Raw genomic sequence first — 11,983 nt, 5'->3', positions numbered from 1 at the left:
GGGGCCTTGGTACCAGGAACTCGGTCCTGAATGAAGGGCTGGGTTCTAAGTGGATGTGTCCCCTGGGCCTACAGATCCCTTGCTCTGTGGATGGGGGTGAAGCCACACAAGGGGTAGAACAGAGTCCTGTAGGGTGTTCAGCCCAGGGCTAGGGCCTCTCCTGCCCATAAGCCTGTGATATTACTATGGACTCCAATAAAGAGCTACCTGAGGCATATATTAAGAGAATCTGGAGAAGAAAATTCTTATCTCACTTTGCCCCCCCCCCCCCCCCCCCCCAGAAAACTGCCTGTGATTAGCAGGGTAGAAGGTGGGACCAGTGAGGGAGTAAAATCTGAGAGGGCTGTGGGGACCCATTTGATTATAGTCATTAACTGGTGGTCACTAAAACAAGCACCCAAAATCAGGAAGGTGAGAGCAAGGAAAAGTAGACCTAAGCAGGGCGTTCTGAAAGCAGAGTCAATGCTTCCCCCAGAATGATCTCCAGTCAACAAGGAGTTGATCTTGTTAAACCACAGCCAAATCACCCCCTCAGGGGCCTTCATCCCATTTTCTTCTTCAAATACCCAAGTGGAACCTCTTCATTTCTTTCGGATAGTTGGCCAGTAAATGCTTTAGTTACAAGTTGAAAGGAATAAAATAAAATCATCCGGTGGAATGGTTTTAATTAGAATTTAGAGCGTCGGGTGAGCAATTAGTGCATCTAAGAATGGAGACTGTATACACATATTTGTCTGTGTTGAGCTTCACTGCTTTAAATGAACACTTGACTCAACTTCCTCAAGCTAAACAAAGGCCCTCATAATGGTAGCACTAATCATAATGTAGCTGGAACCAATAGAAAATGATAAAAGCCATCACTTAACTCCACGTCCTCCCAGGTCCCATGGCAGGACTTCATGGCAACGTTACCAATCTTAGTTTTAGGACAAGCCATGCAATTCTTAAGATTCTTAAGATGATATAGACTCAGTTTAAATTAAAGCACAGGGAGAAGAGGGGACAGTGAAGGGAGAGAAAGGGGACTGTCATGTTTGACACCCGCTCTGTGTCAAGCACTGAACATCACCTCCTTTCCTCCTTGCACCCGTATGTGCCGAGGGTGTTATTATAGATGCGCTCACATATATGCGGAATCTAAGAAAAAAGGGTACAAATGAACGTATTTACAAAGCATTAGTAGAGTCACAGACGTAGAAAACAAACTTATGGTTACCAGGGTATGGGGGGGGAGGGATAAATTGGGAGATTGGGATTGCCATATACACACTGCTATATGTAAAATCCATAACTAATAAGAACCTGCTGCGTAGCACAGGGAACTCTATTCAATACTCTGTAATGGCCTATGTGGGAGAAGAATCCAAAACAGAAAGACTGGCTGTGGGTTTATGTACAACTGATTCGCTTCGCTGTACACCTGCAACTGACACAGCGTTGTACATCAACTATACGCCAATAAAAATTTGTTTTAAAGTTCCAGTTTTAGAAATGTGAAAAAAACAAAAAACAAAAAAAAAACGCTGAGGCCCAGAGAGATGAAGCATTCCCGAGCATGGACCACAGCAGAGGCAGAACCCTGGATGGTGCAAATCCAAAGTCTTTGCTCCTTCCAAGAGAAGGCGTTTATTCTAACACCCAAAAGAATTCTTCTTGCAACAGACTGATGTCTACATCTCAAGCGTGAGCTCACTCTCCGACTGGGAGGTGAGAGGTACAGGAGCTAAGAGCGAGGCTGGTGCTTTCCACAGGTCAAGCGGGGGTCACGCCACTGCTTCTCAATCTTGGCTGAATGCTGGAATCACTGGGGAGCTTCAAAAAAAATAGCAGTGGCAGCTCTCACCCCTGGAGGTTCTGAGTTCGCTGGGATGGTGCACAGCCTGGATGTGGGCATTTTGTAAAACTCCTGCAGTGAGGCTCATAGACTGCCAAGGTTGAGGACCTCCGAGTTCCATGCACCATATGCATTGAGAGAAGGTTGTGGAAGTCTCATTTAAGAGTGAAAACGACCCTCCTCTGAGCTTTGTGAACTTGTGCCCATGACACTGCCCTCAGCCCTATTCCTGTCCCTGCAGGAGACCTGGCAGAGAGTCACCAAGTATCAGGGTGAAAGACCCCAGGTGGGGAGCCGGGCTCAGTGTCTAATGGACCCTGTGATTTTGGCCAAGCAAGTTCATCTGAGTCTTAGTTACGTATAAACTTAGTCATCTGTCTTCATTTTAAAGATGAAGATGAAAATTACCTGGCTGGGCTAGAGTGAAGATTTAAAAAATTGCATTCCTACCAAGCCTAGTAAATGATAACTGCCAATAACTGATAATTATTTGTTTAAATCATGTAGTCCTTGAAGGCATAGACCATACCTGTTTGATTCTCTATCTGCAGCACCTGGTATAATACAGGCTCTGTTTGTGTGGTAATTGATGCTCCTGTCCTGAATTTTCCTATTCCAGAACCACTGCATGAAAGGAGTTTAGACTCTACACCTCTTACAATGCAATGAGTATCACTGTCACACATTAACATCTTGGTCCAGCATTTCCATGTTAATAGATTTTCCAGAAAACTTAAGCAAATGTGTTCGGGATACATCACATGCTAGAGTCTCCCTTTTGGAGAGTCACAAGTCATATAAGCAAAGTCAATCCTTTAAAAGAATACCTGCAGTGATGAAATCTGTTTAACATTGTGTATACCAGCATATTCCTAAATATATGTTTCCTAAGTACATTTAATGGAACACTTTTTCGTATGCAATGTCACTAACATTCTATGGGACTCTGTCTGGAGAATCTCACCCCAGTTTAAATTTTATAGTTAAAAAGGTCTTCACAGGAAAGAGGCCAGTGACATGGCCGGCCGTCTGGGCAAGACCTTGCAAGGTGCCTGCCATTTGAGAGGGTTTGGCAGCCAGTTTTGTGGCTGAGACATCTGATTTCATCAGTTTCCTCACATGTTAGCTTTTTCTAGGAAACAGATTCACAAATACTAAAAGCAAAAGAAATTGTATGAAGGCATAAAAACTCTTTGGATTTTGATTAAGTTAGTCAAGTTCTCCTAGCTTCAGAAACCTCATCCGTAAAATGAGAATAATACAGTAACCCTGTGAGCTAGGGATTATTTTAAGAAACTGTGGAAGCCACTGGTGCTTTTTGGCAAATATTTCCCCATCTCTGCCTTCTAGTCCCAAGGTAGGATTATGTGTCCTGGATCCCCTGGGGCAGAATGGGGCCATGTGACTACCATGTAATGAGTTATGAATGAAGCTGAGCATATGTCACTTTGGGGCAGGAGAGTTTTGTTGCTGGTGTATACTCTCCAGGGCTACCTTTCTATCGAGAATGGCCCCCTGTGCCACCCAAGATAAAGGCTATTTCCTCAGCCTGGGTCCCATAAGAAGCAGAGCCCACCTGCAATGGACATGCAGTGTGAACAAGAAATAAATGTGCAATGTTTAAGCCACTGAGGTTTAGAGGTTGTTACTGCAGCACAGCTTAGCTTGACCTGTGTGATTCGAGTCAAATGAGATAACGAACATCAAATGTCATTACAGTTTCTGGCACATAGTAGGTATTCCAGACATGTTAACTCTTCCTTTTCTAAAATGGGGAGGAGTAACACTCTCTAGGTGACTCACAGCACACATCTGAACACAGGTCACTCTATCCTGATGAGTAGGTGCATTCAGGAAAACAAATTACACATCAGAAAATACATCAGAGCATTACATGCAAAATAGTTAGAGTTCTGTTTTGGAGATTTGCTTGTCTGAGTAATTGTTTCCCTCCCTCCCTCCCTTCCTTTCTTTCTGTGCATAATAAGCTCCTAGAAAATGATGGATAAACTGAACTGAATTTCATACCTCGGACATTAGCTAATCCTGCTGTTTTTCAGAAGAAAGTGAAAAGGGGGCACAGAGCAAGCACCAAAGGCTCCAAGTGGCAGAGAAGACCCTGACTCCTTCCAACGCCCCCCCCCCCCACACACCTCCCTCTCTTCCTTTCTTCCCTCTGAAATGCTTCTGGATTTAGCGCTTCATCCCATTTTACATAATTAGCTGCATTTTTACCTCTGACTTGGGATGACAGCCCAGCTCTTGTTTGCTTGCGCTTATAAACACAAACTGGAAACATTTCTCATTCACATGCCCTGGAAGGCTCAGAGGAAGGTGAGCCTGAGGGCGGTCAGCGGCACCAGAGGGTTCACGTGTGCAAAGCACTTGACCCATCAGGGAGTGAAAGCAAACCTTTGTTATCTTAGCAGAAAACACAGGCTGCTTCCACCGCAGCCAGAGTTGCCAGGCCTGCTTGGCTGCCTCCCAGCCTTCCTCTCCCTGCAGCTGGGGCCTCACAGGGCCACCTGCTGATTCCGCCCACCTGCAGATACTCCCCTGCATTAAGGAAGGCCGAGGCACAGGGAGTCGGTGGGCCCTCTGGCTCCAATGTCAAGTCCTGCCCTCAGGGCCCAGGCACGTGGGCTTTTGTGGAGAGTTCCAGCCTCATTTCCTGCCTTGGTTTCAGTTCTAGAAACAGAGTCTACCCCTCATGCTGCCCCCAACCTGGTGAATGTTCCAGCACTCAGTCGCTATGCCCAGGCTCTGCTCTGGTCAGCTCCTCCCAGGGACCAAAACCCCACATTCAAGGTCACCACTGAGGTTGTCAATTGATGCACATTACTTCCTTCTCCCTGCAGGCTGCCCACAGAATCACCTAGTGTCAAGGCTTTATCCATCCTTCACTTTCCTTTAGTGAGGTCTGCCACCTCTTCTGTGCCTCATCTTGGATTCTGAGATGCTGAAGCATGTCGAGACTGCGGTTCAAGGCTTTTCCTGATAAACTCTACTCCTACCCGGGTCAGCCTGACTCAAGTGGGACGGGACCTGGTCCAGTGCCCAGCACCTCCTAGGCTGCACCCCACCCCTCTGCTGTGTTTAACTAAGCAAAGCCTGGGCAAGATGGGCAAACTGATTCAAAGATATATAAGTAAATAATGAAAAAAATACACAGCGCATGGAGAGGGCAGAAATCATAAAGATGACCCTCAAAGAACCATATTTTAGAAAACAATATTTGACAGGATGATGTAATCCTAATTTCGTGTGCACTGAGGTTAAATTCTCTCTCTTCTTCTGTATCACGGGGCTATGATCACCTACCTGGGGAGGTTATTGGAAAGGTCGTAGAAAGGTATGTGGAACAGTAGCCCAGTACCTGGTATACACGTTTTACCTGGCATTTGTGTGCTGCTGTCTTTGTGGTGATGGTTGCATAGCCCATAATCGGGGCTGCACTTTTGCCTCTGTGTTTCCTGCACAGCCTGGAGCCTTCATGGCTACATGGCAAGGAACAGAGGAAAGGTGCCCTTGACTGGGGTCTCTGCTCGGGCTGTCCTTTGGTTCAGTGATCCCACAAAGGGGCAAGAGGCAGCACCTGCAGAGGTATATCCTGGGAGATTAGTATCTACTCCCAGGCCTAACCCACTACTCCACCTTTTCCGAACACTACTGAGCGTCTGTGCACCACAAGGGCGCAGAAGGAAATCATCTCCCGTAGGATAAAGGATTCCCAGAGGAGGTAATTCGGCAGACTTTTCCTGTGAGGTCAGAGCTCCCGGCAGCCAGGTGTACCCTCTGCCTTCAAGTGTGATTATGTCTGGGCTTCACCAGATGAGGACGCAAAGTGCAGAAATCTGTGTGGTGCTTGTACAACCCCAGCCGATCCTGCAGCAATCATTGTCTGAGTTAGCTAATGGCAGGGTATGAGGCCCTCCCACTGAGATTCCATTACCTTGTAATTTCCAGCTTGTTCACTGTTGCAATAAAGCCCCTCTGTCTTATAATTCCCCAGCTTTCATGTCTCATCTTCTCAAGAACTGAAGTATGTAAGATGCTTTTGGCTGGGGATTCATTGAAATAAGTTATTGAAGTGAGGCCGAGAGGCTTCCAGCACTAGGCTGTTCATCTCAGAATTTATGTTCATGCTTCCTTTGGAAGGTCCAATGTAATCGCAAACAACGTGCTTTCTATGTGTTTAAGAAATCGTAAGTACAATGGAGGTGGAGGGGTAAAGGATCCCCACACTTGGGGCTCCTTAGCAAGAAGAGACTTGGAACAGCAGACTGGTTTCTGATGTCATTTCTATGGGGCTGAGATGCTGCAGTTATTCACTCAAAGCAATTCAGTGGGGTGGAGTAAGGACGTCTACACATCCTCATTACCCTGGTCCCGGAGTCTGGCAGAAGAATTGATCTATCAGATGACCTCTTGCTTGAAAACTGCTGCCCCTCCCACATCTTGTTCTTTGGCCTCTGAGATACGGTCCTTCTCTCCTCTCTGTGGACACAGGTCCCTCCCCGGCTCTGAGCCTCCATGTGGCCATCTCGTCAGTCTCCCTGCGCACGGCGGCCCCTCTCTCTTCCACCCAGCTAGCTGCCGCCCTTCTGATCCTCCCAGGATAGTGTCCTTCTCAAAGCTGTCACTGCAGGAGCCTCACCACCAAGGAGAGAATCAAATCGAAATGTCTCAGGGTGGGATTTGAGGACCAAACACTGTGTCTCTCCTTGAAATCTCTCCTTGAAATCCAGCACAGTTTGCAAGAGCTGCCGCGGAGGGATCCCAGGAAGGTGTCGAGAAGGGAACATAAGGGTCCTAAGGGGCTGATGCGCCTCACCCCACCGCTCTCTTCCTCTGACAGCTTTCCAACCAAAGACTTGTGGAGTGGCGGTCCTAAAGCACAAGTTATTCCAACACCCGGATTATACAACACTCCTATTGAGAGGTGGGGTCCGTGTCCTCACATTTTGAATCTAGGAGGCCTTTATGACTGCTTTTACTAAGAGTGTGTATATGGCAAAAGTGACCTTATGTGTCTTCAGATGCCCTTGACTTTCTCTTAGAGCTCCTGGCTCTGTGTAAGAAGTCTGACCACCATGAGGCCACTGTGTCGTAAGGAAACCCAAGCCACCCAGAGAGGCCATATGTAGATGCTCTGGTTGACAGTCTCACTGAGCTCAGCCTCTAAGTCATCCTATCCAGGGCACTCAGATACAGAAGCATCCACATAATTCCAGCCCCCAGCCATTGGACTCACCCTCAGCCACTGGAAACTTCTCAGCTGAGGTCCTAGATGTCATGGAACAGAACAGAAACAAACCATTCTGACTGTATCTGTCCATATTTCCGCCCCACAGAACCTGTAAGCATAATAAAAGCTTGTGATTTGAGGCCACTGAATTTGGAGTAGTTAACTGCACAGCAGCAGTTAGCTGGAATGGAGGGAGATGGTGAAATTACTCCCCCATCCTCTTCCAAACATATCTCCTACCCATCTTGCGGGTGCCTGAAAACTTTGCCTGCCTCCCCCAAGGATTCAACAGGGAAAAAGCCCTGAGATCTTCTCGCTCAGCTTGTTTTCTCAGTTGGCAGGGGAGGAAAAGCCAAGGGACTCAGGGCAGATACATTTCAGTGAGGGGCTGGGTGGACAGGAGGCTTGCAGACCCCCAGGGGTGGAGATCATGTGCAGCATCGCAGGGGAGGGACCCGGCAGCTGGTATCGCAGTGGAAGGCCTGGGCGTGAGCTGTGGGTTCAGAGGGACAAAGCTGGGCTGGTCATAGGAGGGACGTGCCATAGAGCCAAGGTCAAGATCGTCACCCCGATACGTCTGGCTCCAAGCGACTCCTGGGCATAAAATATCCAAATCTTCTAGAAATTCTGATTTCAGCTCAGTTCTAGTCACCTAAGAAGTACCCAGCATCTGCTAAACAGGAGGCCAGGTTTGTGAAGAAACAGATGGAGAAGATGCTGTAATTTCAAGTCAGGGGAAATCCTTCTCTGTCCTGGGTATACTGTCTCTCTGGAAAATTACTAAGCTACTTAGGATTATATATAGAAAAGCCTTTCCAGAAATTGCAGCCACAGGAAGGCCAAGGCATGTTCTGCTTTACCGTTCTGCCAGTTGCAGGGGTCTCTTTGGAGGGGGGGGTGAGGCTGTCCCCTCCCTGTGTATCATGTTCCAAGGAGAGAGGAGGGGCTCTGAGCATACATGTGGTCCTCCGAAGAGAACCTAGGCAACACCCTCTGGCTGATCCCACCGCTTTGCCAGCTGGCTGCAGAGGAGAGCCTGCAAAAGCCTCCTAAAAGCTCCTACAACCACACAAAGCCGGCCTAAGAAGCGACAAAGTGGGTTGCAGCTGCCTGGTGAGCGGGCTGCGCCTAATTGCTTGTGATCCCCACTCAGCCCGCGGCCGGCACGCCTGCAGACACAGCCCGTTGTGCTGGAGACCTCATGACCGCAAACTCCCCTCCCATCCCACACAGTCCTCAGAAACTGCAAACGTGTCTGTCTTTGGCCCGCCTGCCTGGAAAGGTCACTGCAGCAGCAACTGATCCCCCACTGCCATTTCAGCCCTGCGCACACATACAAACCTTACACGCTCAAGGTCAAAATAGTTACCTGCTGCTGCTTTATACTGGCCAGACCCAGGCTGGACCCTATGCAGGGGCAGACAAGGCTCGGTCTCCACAAAGCAGCACCTCTCAAGCATCCGCAGCCACACAGATTTCATTGATCTGGCATGAACCCCTGAAAGCTGGATTTTTAAAATCTCCCTACCTGAGATAACGTGCAGCCAGGTTGAGCGCTCCTGCCATGAGTAGTGCAGCTATAGTTATTGAGCTCTATTACATGCCAGGCCCTGTGTACTACAAACTTTCTCTTTTCATCTGTAAAACAGCTATTAGTGAGGTCTTCCCTTTTGGAAGAGTGAAAAAATTAAAGTTTAGGGAAGTTAAAAGTAATTTGTCCACACAACTCTGCACCCACTAGAATGGCTAAAAATGAAAAACAGTGACAATACCAAGTATTGGTGAGAAGGCAAAGCAAATGGAACTTTCATTCACTGCTATGGGGAAAGCAAAATGGTCTGGCCGCCCCAGAGCACATTTTGGTTGTTTCTCATAGAGTGAAACACATACTTATCATAGGGTCCAGAATTCCACTCCTGGATATTTGCCCAAAAGAAATAAAAAACATGTGTCTGCCCAAAGATTTCTACTCAAATGTTCATAGCTGCTTAATAGCCATAAGTCAATCTAAATATTTATTGACACGTGAATAAATAGACCAATTGTGCTGTATCCGTCCAATAGACTGCTACTCAGTAATAATAAAGAACAGGGTACTGATGTGTGTAAAATGTGGATGAATTTTAAAAAACATGTATTAGGAGGAAAAGAAAAAAAAAAGCCAGAAACAAAATAATATATATTGAGTGATTCCATTTATATCAAGTTCTAGAATAGCAAACTCATCTGTGATGACAGAAGGCAGATCCGCATTGGCCTGGGGGCTGGTGATGAAGAGTGGGGGTCACTGCAAAGGTCATGAGGGTACTTTGGGGTGATGTGGAAATGTTCTCCATGATTGTGATGATGGTGGTGACGCGCTATAAATTTTCTCAAAACTCATGAAATTATCCTTAATATGGCTGCATGTTATTGTTTATAAATTGTACCTCAATAAAGTTGATTAAAAAAATAATTTGGGGGCTTCCCTGGTGGCGCAGTGGCTGAGAGTCCGCCTGCCGATGCAGGGGACACGGGTTCGCGCCCCGGTCCGGGAAGATCCCACATGCCGCGGAGCGGCTGGGCCCGTGAGCCATGGCTGCTGAGCCTGCGCGTCCGGAGCCTGTGCTCCGCAATGGGAGAGGCCGCAACAGTGAGAGGCCCGCGTATCGCAAAAAAAAAATAATAATAATAATTTGGGAGGATGAAGCCAGCATGGAATTTCAGCACAAGTTGGTCTGATTCTGAACCTTCTACTACCGCCCCTCAAAGGCCTGCATGGGGATAGCATCTCCCTGAGGGGCGGCCTGTTATCTACTTACTCAGGATGGAATTAGAAGCAAACGGGAGTTTGGGGGTGCTGGGCTCTGGGGAGAAGGGAGAAGGGCCTTCAGACAACTGAGCGAGTACTCAGGAAAAGTGTTCCCGACTTCTCAACTGTGACGAGCACTCTGAATGTGTCCACTTATCCTTATGTCTCCCGAGCATCCCTTTCCTCTTACAGGGATGAATAAAACAGTTTGCATCTCAGAAGCTGAAATCGTTATCAGATTGAATCCCCTGGGGGAGCTTGTTAAAAATATCGATTCCCTGACCTCACTCCCAATCCACCAAGCCAGATCCACAGAAATGAGGCTTAGGCATCTGCATTCTTAAAAAGCTTCCAGGAGATTCTGATAGTTTGGGGACCACTCTGATGCCACGTTTCCTCCCAGCTCAGCTACATTTCCTGCAGAGGTGCATTGCCTTAAAGATAGTCTCAATTTTCCAACTAATTGCAGTAACATTTGAGCCTGGGGAGTTTTCTATGACCAACTTCTAAACAAGGCCTGGAATTGAGCCAGCCCTCAAGTCTCCCTTTGAGCCATCACCCCACTCTCCATCATATGAAAAGTAGCCTCTGTAGTCAAAGGCTGGTGATGAAGACTCATGGCACAGCCTGTTCCCAGAAGGAAGGAGTATTTCCCCCAGGGAGACTGCCAGGACACAATCTTTGGCTATCTCCCTCTTTCCTTTTAAGAAATAAAATAAAAATTACAAGTAGATTATGTCAAGCAAAGTATGTGAAATATGAATCGTAGATTGTAATACACAAAAGGAAGAGATTGTGTATTCTTTGAGCCTTTATCGATTTCTGGGAGAGTCAGCTTAGCGTACGTGAAATTACAGACCTGGAGGATTGTTGTTGAAGCTCTAAGTTCAGGTTCATGAAGTCATTTTATGAAGAGTGCACCATGATAATTCTTTGATTGTGCAGAGCTGTGTCCCCCCAAGTTTTCCTGCACGCAAAGCAGTAGAAGGAATGTGGCAACCGCAAGGGAAGGAGCATGAACCTCTCAGCCCTAGGGTCTGCCATCACCACCCACCTGTGACCTGGTACTAACCAGTACACTTACAAACTGTCTTTAGAACCTACATCCCTTAGAGAGCGTTGCAAACCCTGAAGACCTGGCAAAAGGAAGAGAGACACCAAGACTAAAGGGATCTGGCCTCCATCTATCTAACAAGACCACTTTCAAAGGAAATATGATTAAAACACATGCTGATGCATATCATTATTGCTCTTACGGTGAAGAAGACGTCTTTCCATGACCTGTCTGAACAGGCCCCAACGACCGCTCCAGCCTCATCGCGTATTCTCATTCTCTCCCTCTCTCCTCCTCATGCAGATGGGCCTTTTAGCCTGTGCTGCCACAGGGCCTTTGCCCAAGCTCTTCCCGACTCCTGCGAGTCTTCTCTTTTCCTTCTTCACCTAGTTAATTTCTATCCCTCCTTGAGATACCGATTTAAGCATCCCTTCTTCCAGAGCAGCTTCCCGTGATCTCTCTGTGTCCAAACCTCCATTATAATGGTTCACACACTATGTATCCCCTTTGTAATAATCATAATTGTGACCTTATAATGGTTTGTGTGGTTATCTGATGAGCTCCAGAAGGGCAGAAACTTCAATCATATCTTATTTACCTCGAGAACCTCAGTATCTAGCATAATCCTGGCACATATATACACAAAAATATTTGTTTAAGGAAAAAAGGATGAATGAATGAATGAATGATCATCTAGTGCAAATTCCCCATCTTGAAGACGAGGAAACCCAAGCCTAGTGATGTAAGTGACGTGCCTTAGAGAACCTACTGCAAGTTAGTTAGTTACAGGGTTGAGACCAGGACTAAGGGTCTTGCATTGCAACCCTAAGCCCGGAACTCTTTCCTTCCAAATAAAATGATGACTCAGTTGGAAAAAAGAAAAAGGAAAAAGAAAACAGGCCAAAAGAAAATCAGAGAAAGAGCTTTCCACTGAATGGACCATTTTGGGGGGCTCAAAAGAGAAAGGACAGAACACAAAAGAAATCATGAAAAGAGGCAGGGGATATCATAAGCAAAGTACTTGATATGAATAATAATGAACTAAAACATTCCTGC

Source organism: Lipotes vexillifer, unplaced genomic scaffold, assembly GCF_000442215.2.
Source record: "Lipotes vexillifer unplaced genomic scaffold, Lipotes_vexillifer_v1.1 scaffold12, whole genome shotgun sequence".
NCBI classification, from domain to species: domain Eukaryota; kingdom Metazoa; phylum Chordata; class Mammalia; order Artiodactyla; family Lipotidae; genus Lipotes; species Lipotes vexillifer.
Note: the sequence above shows the minus strand (reverse complement) of the source record.